Genomic DNA, 13,868 nt, shown 5'->3' with positions numbered 1-13,868 from the left:
CTCAGCTACTAATAACCCGCCATTGACTGGAACACTTCCTGATAACACAAACAGTCGATTAAAACCTATTTTATTTGTGCTGCATTATTGTATACTGTGTTCTTATGACAAAGTAAGCAAGAGAAATGTAGCTGTTAGAAAATCATCAGGAAAAATATATTGAGTTTTCATAAAGCACAAGTGGATTCTCACAAAGGTCTTCATTTTCATTATCTTCAGGTTGATTAGGCTGCAGAGGAAGAGGAGAGGTGGATTTTGCTGTCTCTATGTTTCAGAGGCAGAAGAAAATCTGAATATAAGTGAACCCCTGCAGTTTAAACCCTTGCTGTTCAAGGGTGAACTGTGTTACATATTAATTGGTGTCACTAAGAAAGTAACTATCTTTAGAACTTGGAGATTTTTCTGATTTTTGGTGACTAACAAGTATTTCTATGTAAGTTACCATAGCAATATTAGGAAATTACAATCTGTCTTTCTTATCTCATTTACCTTTCAGTAAAATTGTTAAAAGCATAATAATTTCTGAGTTAAAATTATAATAAAAATTGTCTTTTATTTTCATCACATGAATAATCTAGTTTTTATATTGTGCTAAATCCCTGTTTAGAATTATGAAATAAGATAAGATCTTTAATCATTTTATTGCCTCAGCATGCAATTAAATGTATTTGTTTTACATATTTTATATACTTCAATTTGAGAAATAGTGCCTACATGCTGTTCCTTTGGTCTTTAATGGTCTCCAGTTTTGGGGTCACTGTGTCTTGTTTAAATATATCATAACAGGTTCAGTGAATATCTTTTTTATTTTTTTGTTCTGGAATTACTGGGATGCATAGATAGTAATATCTTTTTTAGATCATTAACTTTATTTCTTAGAGCAGTTTTAGGTTCACAGCCAAACTGAAAGGAAAGTACAGAGATTTCTCGTACGTTCCATGCCTTCCACACATGCCTAGCCTTCCCCATTATTAGTATTTTCCATCAGAGTGGTACATTTGCTACAGCTGATGAACCTACATCACCACATTATAATCATTCAAAGTTCGTAGTTGACATCAGGCTTCATTCTTAATGCTGTACATTCTGTGAATTTGGACAAATGTATAATGACATATATCAATGATTATAACATAGACAGAACAGTTTTACTGCGCTAAAAATTCTTGATACTATGCCTGTTCATCTCTCTCTTTCTCCCTAGCAACTCCAGGCAACCAGTGATATTTTCTATCTTCAAACAGTTTTACTGTTTTCAGAAAAGTCATATAGTTGACATAATACAGTAGATATTTTTGACTAATAAAATTTTAAAGTTCCATAGTAATTGAATGTAGTCATATAAGATATACTTTATCTTTTTTTCTTTGTTTTTTAATCATTGTAAGATGTGATGACATATGCTTTACATACCTAGAAAACACGATTTGTGCAGATATTTGCCACATAATGGAAAGGGTTGAGGAAAATGACACCATGAAGTACCACACAGCACAAACTGGAGCATCTTGCTCAACGAGGTGGTTCCAGGTAGACTCTCTGTACCTTGGAAGGGGACAAGCTCAAGTGGTTGTACTTTATAAAACTAATCACAAAGTCTTTTATATGTACTTTCAGCTGGTAATAAGACCAGCAGTGAATGGTATAGGTAAATACTTATGTTCCTCACTGATCCTCTTCCTTTGAGGGATGAGTTTGAAAACGGTCTGTATTATGATGACATGACTCACATATGACTAGATTCTCTGTCATGAGGGATGGCAAGGAAATCACAATTTTGCTTTATATGAGGTGAAAAATATTTTTCTTCTCCTTCTAGGGAGAGGGGCAAGCATTGGCACATTCTGTTAGCAGGAGGACATTAATAGTTTTCTTTCTATATATTTTTCACACCAGATAGTACTGCCTGACAGCCTGCCACACCTCCCCAGTGTTTCCTAAGCTTTTCTCTGAATGTGATGTGTGATTCAGTGAATAAGCTCTTAGAGGAGTGATCTTTCCAGTGGTTCTTTCTGTGGGAGTAAAATAGCAGGTAAATTTGGGCCTTGTTATACGTAGGGCTGAGCATATAACTACAACTAAATAAACCACCCGGCACCTTCCTCAGAAGAGTATTAGCCAGAATAACACATTGATCTCTCTTGAGCTCTTTTCTACTGGCAGTTGGAGAATTTTTGCAAGGATTTCTGTTTCTGGTCTGATTCCTACATTTTGCTGGCTTATGATGACAGGGTGTTTTATCCTAGCTGCACAGTTTTAACTGAAGAGCTAGGGAGGCTGTGTTGTGTTCAACAAAATAAATGCAGTAGTTTCCTTGTAATTGTAGGAGATACATTTCAAGACTCCCGGTGAATGCCTGAAACCACAAATAGTACTGAATCGCATGCCATTTTTTCCTACACATAGGAATCTATGACAACATTTATTTATAAATTAGGCACAGTAAGAAATTAATAACCAATAATAAAATAGAAAATTATACTGTAATAAAAGTTATTTGAATGTGGTTTCTTAAAACATATTGTATGGTTCTCACCCTTTTTCCTGTGATGATGTGAAGTGATACAATGCCTATGTAATGAGATGAAGTGAGGTGAATGACATAGTCAGTGTTAGGCCACTATTTGCCCCCTGAATCTAAGTCAGAAAAAAGACCATGAGCTGTTAGTGATCCCAGATCTTCAGGCCTTAATCATGCTGATGGTTGGCAACAGAAGGAGACCATGTTGATGACTAATGGGTGAACAGCATATGCAGTGTTGATGTACTGGATAAGGGGATGATTTATGTCCTGATCTGGATGAAGGGGGCTCAAGGTTTCTTTGCGCTTCTCAGAATGGCATACTAAAACTTAAGACGTGCTTATTTCTGAAGTTTTCCACGTGATATTTGGAATACAGTTGAGTATTGGTAGCTGTAACCACAGAAATCAAAACTGCAAATGTAAAATCTGTTTGGACATTAACTCATTTCTTGGCGTACAATTCTTAAAATCCTTAGAATTTTCAAAATGATGTCTTTTTGTATGCTAATGATTGGTGGCTGGAAGTGCCTAGGTAGATTAAGGACGGAAACTGGTCACCATCGTGAGGACATTGATAAGAGGGTTGAGATATCCTGTCTCTGTAGACTCTGGGGCAAAGAGAAGGCCTGAAGGTTGTCAGTCACCAACGGCCAGTGATTTATTTAATCAGTGATGCATATGGAATGAAGCTTTCATAAAGACCCAAAGGGGCTGGGCTTAGAGAGCTTCCAGATTGCTGAATACATGGAGGTTCCTAGAGGGTGGTGTGTCCTTGGAGGGCATAAAATCTCCAGGCCACTTCTCCCATACTTTGCACTATGCATCTCTTCATCTGTACCTTTTGTAATGTATTCATAGCAAACTGGTACAACATAAAGGAAGTAAGAGTTCTTACTGCACTAATCACATACCAATGGGTATAATTTATATTAATTCTAATATGGTCCCAGGTATGCTCCCAAAGCAATGCTTTGTAACAAAGCATCAGTCCTATCTTTAAAGAAATATGGTCTAAAACATGCACACAAGTGTGCATAAACTTTTAATGAAGGTAGAGTCTTGCTGTTTCCCAAGCTGACCTCAATATTCTGGGTTTCTCAAGTGATCCTCCTGCCTCAGCTCCCAAGTAGTTGGAAATACAGGCATGCATGACTGTGCCTTCCTGTGCTTTTAATATTCTATACATTTACTATTGATTTACAATGCATTTTACCTTTTCCTTGAATAGATTCTGGGAGGTCGGATGAATCTGCAGTCAGGTAAGATTTTACAGATTTAAAAAATTAACTAAGGTAATATAGATGGAAAAAACAAATATCTGTTGAGTGTTGTATTCTGTGCTAAACACCCTATTATGTGCTAAGCATTCATCTCATAAAGTCATCACATCTGTGTTGTTATAACCTATTGTTCATGAAATAGGCAACTGTGGTTTAAAGAAGTTGATAAATTGGCTCATAATCCCAGAGCTAACAAAGTAGCTGACTCATGTTAAACTATCAGCTTGCCTGGCTTCCAAATCTTTCTCTTGCTTCTCATCATAGATGGATAGAGATCCATGCAGCAATTGGATCAAGGTATACATCTGAATCATTAATTCATACAGTCAAATCTAGTTATATGTTAACTGTCATTTAAGGTTGTTAGAAATGAGGTTGGTCTAAGAGTTTGCCCTAATAAATTTGACAATGTTAGTGGTAACCAATATCTTTACCATCAAAGGCTTTAGGGCAGAGTAAAGGTTTGGTGATAGGATTGTAAATTTTACAAAACCAAGATGAGGCAAGTCTTAGAGAGAAATTATTTGACTTCCCAGTTTGGTTTTCCCTTTAGGCTAGCATTTCTGCCTACTTCCTTAATACACTTTTTTTTTTAGTCTTTTTTTTTTCTTTTTCCATGACATTTCTATAACCTTGTCTTGATGTTTCAAAACTTTCTTCACAGCTTTTCTTTATGTTTCTTATTTTTTCAAATTCTGCTGACTATCCCTAATTTTCCTATAGACAAAAGCATGCAGAATTTCAGAATTTTAAGGAATCATAGGACTAATTAAAATAATCTCTAGTACTTCAACGTGTGTTAAACATTCTGGTCAAGTGTTTCTCTAGGCTGGGCATGGGGGCTCAAGCCTGTAATCCCAGCACTTTGGGAGGCTGAGGCGGATGAATCACCTGAGGTTGAAAGTTTGAGACCAGCCTGGCCAATATGGTAAAACCCCATCTCTACTAAGAGTACAAAAATTAGCCAGGCATGGTGGTGGGTGCCTACAGTCCCAGCTACTTGGGAGGTTGAGGCAGGAGAATCGCTTGAACTAGGGAAACAGACGTTGCAGTGAGCTGAGATCATGCCACTGCACTCCAGCCTGGGCAAGAGTGAGACTCCATCTCAAAAAAAAAAAAAAAAAAGTGTTTCTCTAGATACAGAATCTAAGACTCAAAGAGATTTAGTTTGTTTTGTTTTTTGGACATAGGAAGTGGCAGAATGAGATTTAAACTCATTTTAAAGCCCAGTATTCGCCCTTCTTTTTTTATTTTATGGGCATGTTTTTTTATTGTTGTTGCTGACAGAGTCTCGCTCTTTCGCGCAGGCTGGATGCAGTGGCGCAATCTTGACTCACTGTAACCTCTGCTGCCGGGGTTCAAGTGATTCTCTTGCCTCAGCATCCCAAAAGCTAAGATTACAGTTATGCTGTGGTGGCTCACAGTTGTAATTCCAGACCTTTGGGAGGCCAAGGAGGGAGGATTACGAGGTCAAGAGATCCAGGCCATCCTGGCCAAAATGGTTAAAACTAGTCTCTATTAAAAATACAAAAAAAAAAAAAATAGCTGGGAATGGTGGTGGGCACCCATAGTTCCAGCTACTTAGGAGGCTGAGGCAGGAGAATTGCTTGAACCTGGGAGGCGGAGGTTGCAATGAGCCAAGATTGCACCATTGCACTCCAGCCTGGTGACAGAGCAAGACTCTATCTCAAATAATAATAATAATAAATAAATAATACAAAATGAGAGTGAGTCTGGTGAACCCAGTAGATAGAATGAGAATGGAATTAGCTGATGAACCCAATGGAAGTGGCTAAGAATGGAATGAGCAGGGGAAGGCCAAGTTTGAAGAAAAACAACACTGAATTAGATAGGAATATGGATTCTTTAGTAAGAGGATCAGAATATTGGAGTTTATCACAAGTTTGATAAAGATAAATTACAGCCGGGCGCGGTGGCTCAAGCCTGTAATCCCAGCACTTTGGGAGGCTGAGGCGGGTGGATCATGGGGTGAAGAGATCGAGACTATCCTGGTCAACAAGGTGAAACCTCGTCTCTACTAAAAATACAAAAATTAACTGGGCATGATGGTGCATGCCTGTAGTCCCAGCTACTCGGGAGGCTGAGGCAGGAGAATTGCTTGAACCCAGGAGGCGGAGGTTGCGGTGAGCCGAGATCGTGCCATTGCACTCCAGTCTGGGCAACAACAGCGAAACTCTGTCTCAAAAAAAAAAAAAAAAAAAAAAAGATAAATTACAAAGATAGAGGACACAAAAGATGTTGGGAATTACTTACAAAGGCACATTGAAACAAAGGGTTCAAGGGAGCTCTAAACAGGATGCTGCTTTTTTTTTAAATCAAGAACTGACAAACTTGAATATTTTTACTGAAAGATGCTAAAACATTTTGACACTGGGAAGAGCCTCTACAGCAGATAGAAATGTGGTATCATGTGCTTCCATTCTGACTTGAGGGGTGGCTTAGAGCTTTTTGAGTGCTGAGGTGCTAATTGTTATATTTTCAGTAGAATCGGTATTTCGCCATGTTGGTCAGGTTGTTCTCGAACTCCTGACCTCAAGTGATCCACCTGATTCGGCATCCTAAAGTGCTGGGATTACAGGCGTGAGCCACTGCACCTGGCCTCATATTTTCTTTCAGTTTTTCAGATTCACTCCAAGTACATTTCTGAAGGTGGAGTAGGCACAGCTTCAATTCTGTGCAGGGAGGATGCAGCAGGACAGAATATCCTGGACACATTTTCCTGGAGAATCGATTTTACCACAAGACTTGGAAGAAATAAATTTATTTCCAAGATAAGAAAATTGAACTTTAAAACAAGGCTAGAAAGTCATCTGCCTTCATTAACTGTCAGTCATCTGTGCCTGATATGTGAGACTTTCTCCAATATAAAAACTCTAAGGATAACCTATTTTCCCTTATTATAAAGATTAGAAATCACAGCAAGTCAATCAAAAGCCCTGCGTACCAGTTTCCTAAATCACAATACAGTCTTGGTATGGTTATACTTGTTTTCTTTTTGGGGTTTGTTGACTAGATATACAATTTGGGGTTTTGACCAATTTTTTTTGCAAGTTTTTAGCTCTTAGTTGTTGATTTACTTTTCTACCCCATTTAATTTTTTTGTCTCTTCACTCTCTTTCTCGAACGCAGTCTTTTTACAGATTGCTAAAGGTCTGTTTATTATCTTCAAACTTCATTTACTTTTTTCTTAAGATTGAACTGCAATCTCTGCCTCCTGGGCTCTAGCAATTCTCCCACCTCAGCCTGCTGGGTAGCTGAGATTACAGGCATGTGCCACCATGCCTGGCTAATTTTTTAAATTTTAGTAGAGATGGGGTTTCATCATGTTGGCCAGGCTGGTCTCAAACTCCTGACCTCAAGTGATCCACCTGCTGCATACTCCCAAAGTATTGGAATTACAGGCGTGAGCCACCACACCCAGCCTGGATTACCTTTTTGTATTTTTTCTCATGTCTCATAAATTTAAAAATTGCATAATAGAAACTATAAATAATACTTACATAGAATCTTAATTCTGTTGTATTCCTCTGAAGAGTGTTGTTATTTTTTGAAGAGGAAGTTAATTTGGCTGCGTTCAAACTTAAATACCTGTCTCCCTTACAGTGGGCACAGCCAAAATCCTCATTCAGTTCTTATAACCATATATATCATATATTTATTATATATAGATGTGTGTTTCTAGGTAACAATCTATAATATTGTATCTAGATTTTACCAGTATCTGTAACAGTATTAGTTCAACAAGCTACTCCAATACTGAAAATTAAAACCTTTTTTTTCCTTTTTAGATTGCATATAAATAAAATTATATAGTATGTATGCTTTTACATCTACTTTCTTTTGTACATTGTATTTGTAATATTCATCCATGCTGCTGCAGATAGCCATAGTTTGTTCATTCAAAAAAAATATTTTTAGGCTGAACATGGTGGCTGCTGCCTATAATCTCAATGCTTTTAGGGGCTGAGGTGGGATGATCACTCAAGGCCAGGAATTTGAGACCAGCTTGGGCAATGTAGTAAAACCTGTCTTTAAAAAATTAGGCATGGTGGCATATGCCTGTAGTCCCACCTATTCAGAGGGCTGAGTTAGAGAAATCATTGATCCCAAGAGTTCAAGGCCACAGGGAGTTATGATGGTACCCCTTCACTCCAGTCTAGAAAACAGAGCTATACTCTTTCATATATATATATATGAAAGGGGATATATATATATGAAAGATATATATGTATGATATTTAAAATAACTAAACATCATGTTCGAATACACATAAAATTAACTATTTCAACCATTTTTACATGTGCAATTGAGATGAATTATATATACTCATTGTTCTGCTACCATGATTCCTATATATAGGGAATATTTGGTATTTTTTAAAACTGAAACTATTCATTAAACAACAGCTCCTTGTTATTCTCCCTTAAGCTTCTGGGAAACACTCTTTTGTGTTTCTATGAATTTGTGTTTCCACTCTTAAGTACCACATATGAATGGAATCATACAGTTTAACAAAGAAATCATGAGGAAGAATGATAAAAATGTATAGCATGTTTATTAATTTGAATAAACACACCAACAGAGATCAGAAGTACATGATGATTATAAATAAACAGATGAATGAGAAAAAGAAATTGGCAGGGTGCATTAAATTTATGACAATGGGGCCTCAATTGCCATAGCAGTGAGTCCTCTGCCCCAGTAGGTACTGGTCAGCTGGGAGCCCAGTGTAGCTGTTTGACACCCAGAGCCCATGCTTAGCCCAAATGTCACTGAGTGCTGAGGCATTCCACTCCTGCTGGTTCAGGCACTCAGTGCCATCACGGTATGCTCACCATGGCCTTGAGGTTGGTGTTGCTGACCTACTGGTATGGGAGATCCAGCTAGCAGGATAGGTTGTAGCTACAGGTTGAAGAGGCAGATATGCAGCTAGTTGAAGCCACACCCCAGGTTTCCCTCCCAGTGCCTCCCCCGTCATCATCGTGCAGCAGGGCCTGACACTGACCAGGGAGCCATGGCCATAGGCTCTTGACACCTGGCCCAAAATAAATATTCTCTGTGCCCCTCCACCAGTCTGCTAGGCCCTCACCTCTCAGTCTTAGCCACTCTATTAACTGGAAGCAGACTCAAATGTGTGTCATAGGCTGAATGTAATCATTGTCTGCTGCCAACAGGAGCAGCTGCATCTCCTGGAGGACTTTAATCGCCTGCAGCTAAAGGGAAGGACAGGATGCTGACAGATCCTGAGTGAAAGATGTTAAAGGGGTATTGTGGGAAAAAGAAGGGGCTGGTTTGGGGGGCTTTTCCCTCAAGGGGCCTCTTCCTCTTCTACAATCTCACACAGTTCCAACACGTTCTCAGAGTCAGATACAAATAGCTCCTCCCAGAACTGGTTCTTGATTTTAGTCCCCTACTCACATCCTCCATTGTGATGGGTCTCTTCCTTCTCTGTGTATCAAACCTTTTCGATATATCTAAGGTGGAGAGGATGGAGCCAGAGACTGTCCTCCCCATGGGCATCTCTGTCTTTTATGTCCTTACCCTCCCCCATTGTTGCCCCAGCTGCTTACCTTCCTCCTTCTGGGTGTTAATCATATTTCCTTTAAAGGCAAAGAGCCAAAGTCCGTCAGAAAGGCCCCTGGACCCTGGCTAGGTCCCCTCCCCACTTCCTGTGTACTGCATTACTGCTAGGTTCACCAAGGTCAGGGGATGTTCACAAAATAGGACTTGCGCCTGCATCAGGCTCTTGTGTATAGAGGAGGGGCATTGGGAGCTGAGCCTCAGGGACCTTCTGCCCCAACTCTCTGTGATGACAGGTGAGATACTCCTATCCACATAGGAGCTGCCTGCCCTTGGAGAGGCCTAAGTTTACTCTCACCTGAGGGAGAGTCTGAGTCTAACTCAGGTCAAAGCTCACTGAGCTTTGCAAGCAGGCAGCTCTGCAGCTTCACCACCTGGGGAGCAGGAAATGGTGGCTGATAGATAGGCTTCAACAGTCACAGGTGAGATGAGCCTGATGCTGCAGCTCACAGGGACAGCTGTGAGGCGCTCATGAGGGAAGGTCTGCCAAGTGCTGAGATCTAAGGGTGCAGTTTGGAGCTTCGTCTTCCCAAGCCTTAGTATCCTGGACCCAGCCCTGCCCATCCCAGGCTCATTTCCATCCACATAATCCTTCCTGGCAGGGTCTACCATCACCAGATCACTGGAAAATGTGTCCAGGAGGGGGCAACACCCTGTGGCACTGAGGTGGTAATGATGATGAACACTCACTTTTGGGTGCCAATTCAAGGCCTAGCCCCTGAAATCTTATAAGCCCCTGTCTCTTCGATCCCCCTACCCAGATTTCCTACTTGGAAGACAAAGACATTCAGCTGCCTCTTGTCAACCTTCTCCTCACTCATAGCTGGCCTCCAAGGACACCAAGCACATCCTTGTTACCTATGTGATTTTAACATGTCACAGTGTTATGTGATCCCTGGCTTCAGAATTTCCCAAGTCCACTCTGAGCCCAACTTTTCCAGGTATTTTCTTTGATTTCTCTTATAGAGGCATTTTAGGAACTGTGGCCACAGGAAAGAAGGGCTGGGGAGGAAGGCCCCCAGCTGGGAGAGAGCTCTGTCCTTTGGCTCCCTGGAGTCCCTCCCCATCACAGGGACACTGCCATTTTGTTGTATTTGTCACATTTGGGACTTTTGTGTGTTCTTCTCCAGAATGGCCAATTTAGAGGTCCCCACCTGTCAGAGTCAGGACAAGGTCAGTGAGACTATGCTGTCTTCAAGCAGTTACATCCCAGTCACACTGATCCTGGATAACTGTTGTGAGTCAGCTGGTACAATGCTTCCATCACCTCCAATAAGCTCTGATTCTAGGTTCACTTTCAGCTCGAACACTCACTGGGTGTGTAACCTTGGGTATGCAGCAGGGCTTCCCTGAGACTATCTTTGCAGCTAAAGAGTATGATGGCATATTAGTTCATTCTCATACTGCTGATAAAGACATACCCAAGACTGGGCAATTTACAAAAGAAAGAGGTTTAATTGGACTTACAGTTCCACTTGGCTGGGGAGGTCTCAGAATCATGGTCAGAGGCAAATGGCTCTTCTTATATTGCGGTGGCAAGAGAAATAAGGAAGAAGCAAAAGCGGAAACCCCTGATGAATCCATCAGATCTTGTGAGATTTATTCACTATCATGAGCATAGTATGAGAAGGAACTGGCCCCTATGATTCAATTACCTACCCCTGCGTCCCTCCCGCAACCTGTGCGAATTCTGGGAGATACAATTAAGTTGAGATTTTGATGGCAACACAGCCAAGGCATATCATTCCGCCCCTGCTTCCTCCACATCTCATGTCCTCACATTTCAAAACCAATTATGCCTTCTCAACAGTCTCCCAAAGTCTTAAGTCATTTCATCATTAACCCAAAATTCCACAGTCTGAAGTCTCATCTGAGACAAGGCAAGTCCCTTCTGCCTATGAGCCTGTACAATCAAAAGCAAGCTCGTTACTTTCTAGATACAATGGGGGTACAGGTACTGGTAAATACAGCCATTCCAAATGGGAAAAATTGGTCAAAACAAGGGTTACAGGCCCCATGCATGTCCAAAATCCAGCAAGGCAGTCAAATTTTAAGCTCCAAAATGGTCTCCTTTGACTCCAGATCCCACATTCAGGTCACGCTGATGCAAAACATGGGTTCTCACAGCCTTGGGCAGCTCCACCCCTGTGGCTTTGCAGGGTACAGCCTCCCTCCCAGGTGCTTTCATGGGCTGGCATTGTCAGTGGCATTTCCAGGTGCCTGGTGCAAGCTGTCGGTGAATCTACCATTCTAGGGTCTGGAGGATGGTGGCCGTCTTCTCATAGCTCCACTAGGCAGTGCCCCAGTAGGGACTCTGTGTGGGGGCTCCCACCTCACCTTTCCCTTCCGCACTGCCCTAGCAGGGTTTCTCCATGAGAGTCCTGCCCCTGTGGCAAACTTTTGCCTGGTCATCCGGGCATTTCCATACATCTTCTGAAATCTAGACAGAGGTTCCCAAACCTCAGTTTTTGACTTCTGTGCACCCACATGCTCAAAGCCACATAGAAGCTGCGAAGGTTTGGAAAGCCATAGCCTGAGCTTTATGTTGGCCCCTTTCAGCCATAGCTGGAGCTGCTGAGACACAGGGCACCAAGTCCCCAGGCTGCACACAACATGGGGACTCTGGGCCCAGGCCACAAAACCACTTTTGCTCCTGGGCCTCGGCCATGTGATGGAAGGGGCAGCCATGAAGGCCTCTGACATGGCCTAGAGACATTTTCTTCATGGTCTTGGGGATGAACATTAGGCTCCTTGCTAGTTATGCAAATTTATGCAGCCTGCTTCAATTTTCCCACACAAAAAAATGGACTTTTCTTTTCTAACGTATCATCAGGCTGCAAATTTTCTGGATTTGTATGTTTCATTTCTCTTTTAAAACTGAATGCCTTAACAGCACCCAAGTTACTTCTTGAATGCTTTGCTGCTTAGAAATTTCTTCTGCCATACATCCTAAATCATCTCAAGTTCAAAGTTCCACAAATCTCTAGGTCAGGGGCAAAACGACGCCAGTCTCTTTGCTAAAACATAATGAGAGTCACCTTTACTCCAGTTCCCAACAAGTTCCTCATCTCCATCTGAGAGACCACCTCAGCCTGGATTTTATTATCCATATTGCTATCACCATTTTGGGCAAAGCCATTCAACAAATCTTTAGGAAGTTCTAAAGTTTCCCACATTTTCCTATCTTCTTCTGAACTCTCCAAACTGTTCCAGCCTCCGCCTGTTACCCAGTTCCAATGTCACTTCTACATTTTCAGGTATCTTTTAACAACACCCCACTCTGCTGGTACGAATCATTTTCATGCTGCTGATAAAGACATACCCAAGACTGGGCAATTTAAAAAAAAGGTTTAATTGGACTTATAGTTCCACAAGAGAACATGAGAAAGAAGCAAAAGCAGAAACCCCTGATAAACCCATCAGATCTTGTGAGAGTTATTCACTATCACCAGAATAGCATAGGAAAGACCTGCCCCCATGATTCAATTACCTCCCCCGGGGTCCCTCCCATGACACATGGAAATTCTGGGAGATGGAATTCAAGTTGAGATTTTGGTGGAGAAACAGCCAAATCATATCAGATGGAGACCCCACCTACTTACTGGGCCTCTTGAGAAGTCAGTTTCATGTAGCTGTCATCATTGCTCTCACCATCATTCCTCTCAGGAAGAGTCAGACATAAGCACTCTCAATTTTTTTTCTTTTTTGGAGAAAGAAATTCGAGTCTCTCATCCCCATCTCTAGGGCAGGCAGGGTGCCCTTTACTGTGGAGGAGCAGGAGCAGTGCAGACAGAAGCAGCAGTAGGGGCCTGGCTTCCTGGAGACCTCCTGGACTAGTTTGGAGAGGAAAGGAAGCCCCACCTATCACATTCACTTGAGAGCCTACACGAAGCCACTTGGAAGCAGAATGGACCAGCATGGGATCCAGAACCCTACTAATTCTACAGCTTACTGTAACCTTTGTTCAACAGCCTAGCTGCTGTCAACATATCCCGTCACCAGGGCCTCCTGTTTCCACACCCACTGCCTGCCCACGACCAAACAAATCACTTTTCCTATTAGTCCAGACTAGATATTTTTCTTTTTCTTTTTCATTTTTTTCTTTTTGGGGATGGAGTTTTACTTTTGTTGCCCAGGCTGGAGTGCAGTGGCATGATCTTGGCTCACTGCAACCTCTGCCTCCCAGGTTCAAGTGATTCTCCTGCCTCAGCCTCCCGAGTAGCTGGGATTACAGGCATGCAACACTATGCCAGGCTAATTTTGTATTTTTAGTAGAGAGGGTGTTTCTCCATGCTGGTCAGGCTGGTCTTGAACTCCAGGCCTCAGGTGATCCTCCCGCCTCAGCCTCCCAAAGTGCTGGGATTACAGGCGTGAACCAGTGTGCCTGGCATTGCTGATATTTTTCAACTGAAACATACACACATACACACACACACACACACACACACACACACACACACACA

This window comes from Sapajus apella, unplaced genomic scaffold, assembly GCF_009761245.1.
Source record: "Sapajus apella isolate SASKATOON/1434 unplaced genomic scaffold, GSC_monkey_1.0 scaffold285, whole genome shotgun sequence".
Classification (NCBI taxonomy): Eukaryota; Metazoa; Chordata; class Mammalia; order Primates; family Cebidae; genus Sapajus; species Sapajus apella.
The sequence above is the reverse complement of the archived record's forward strand: the minus strand, read 5'-3'. Positions refer to the sequence as shown.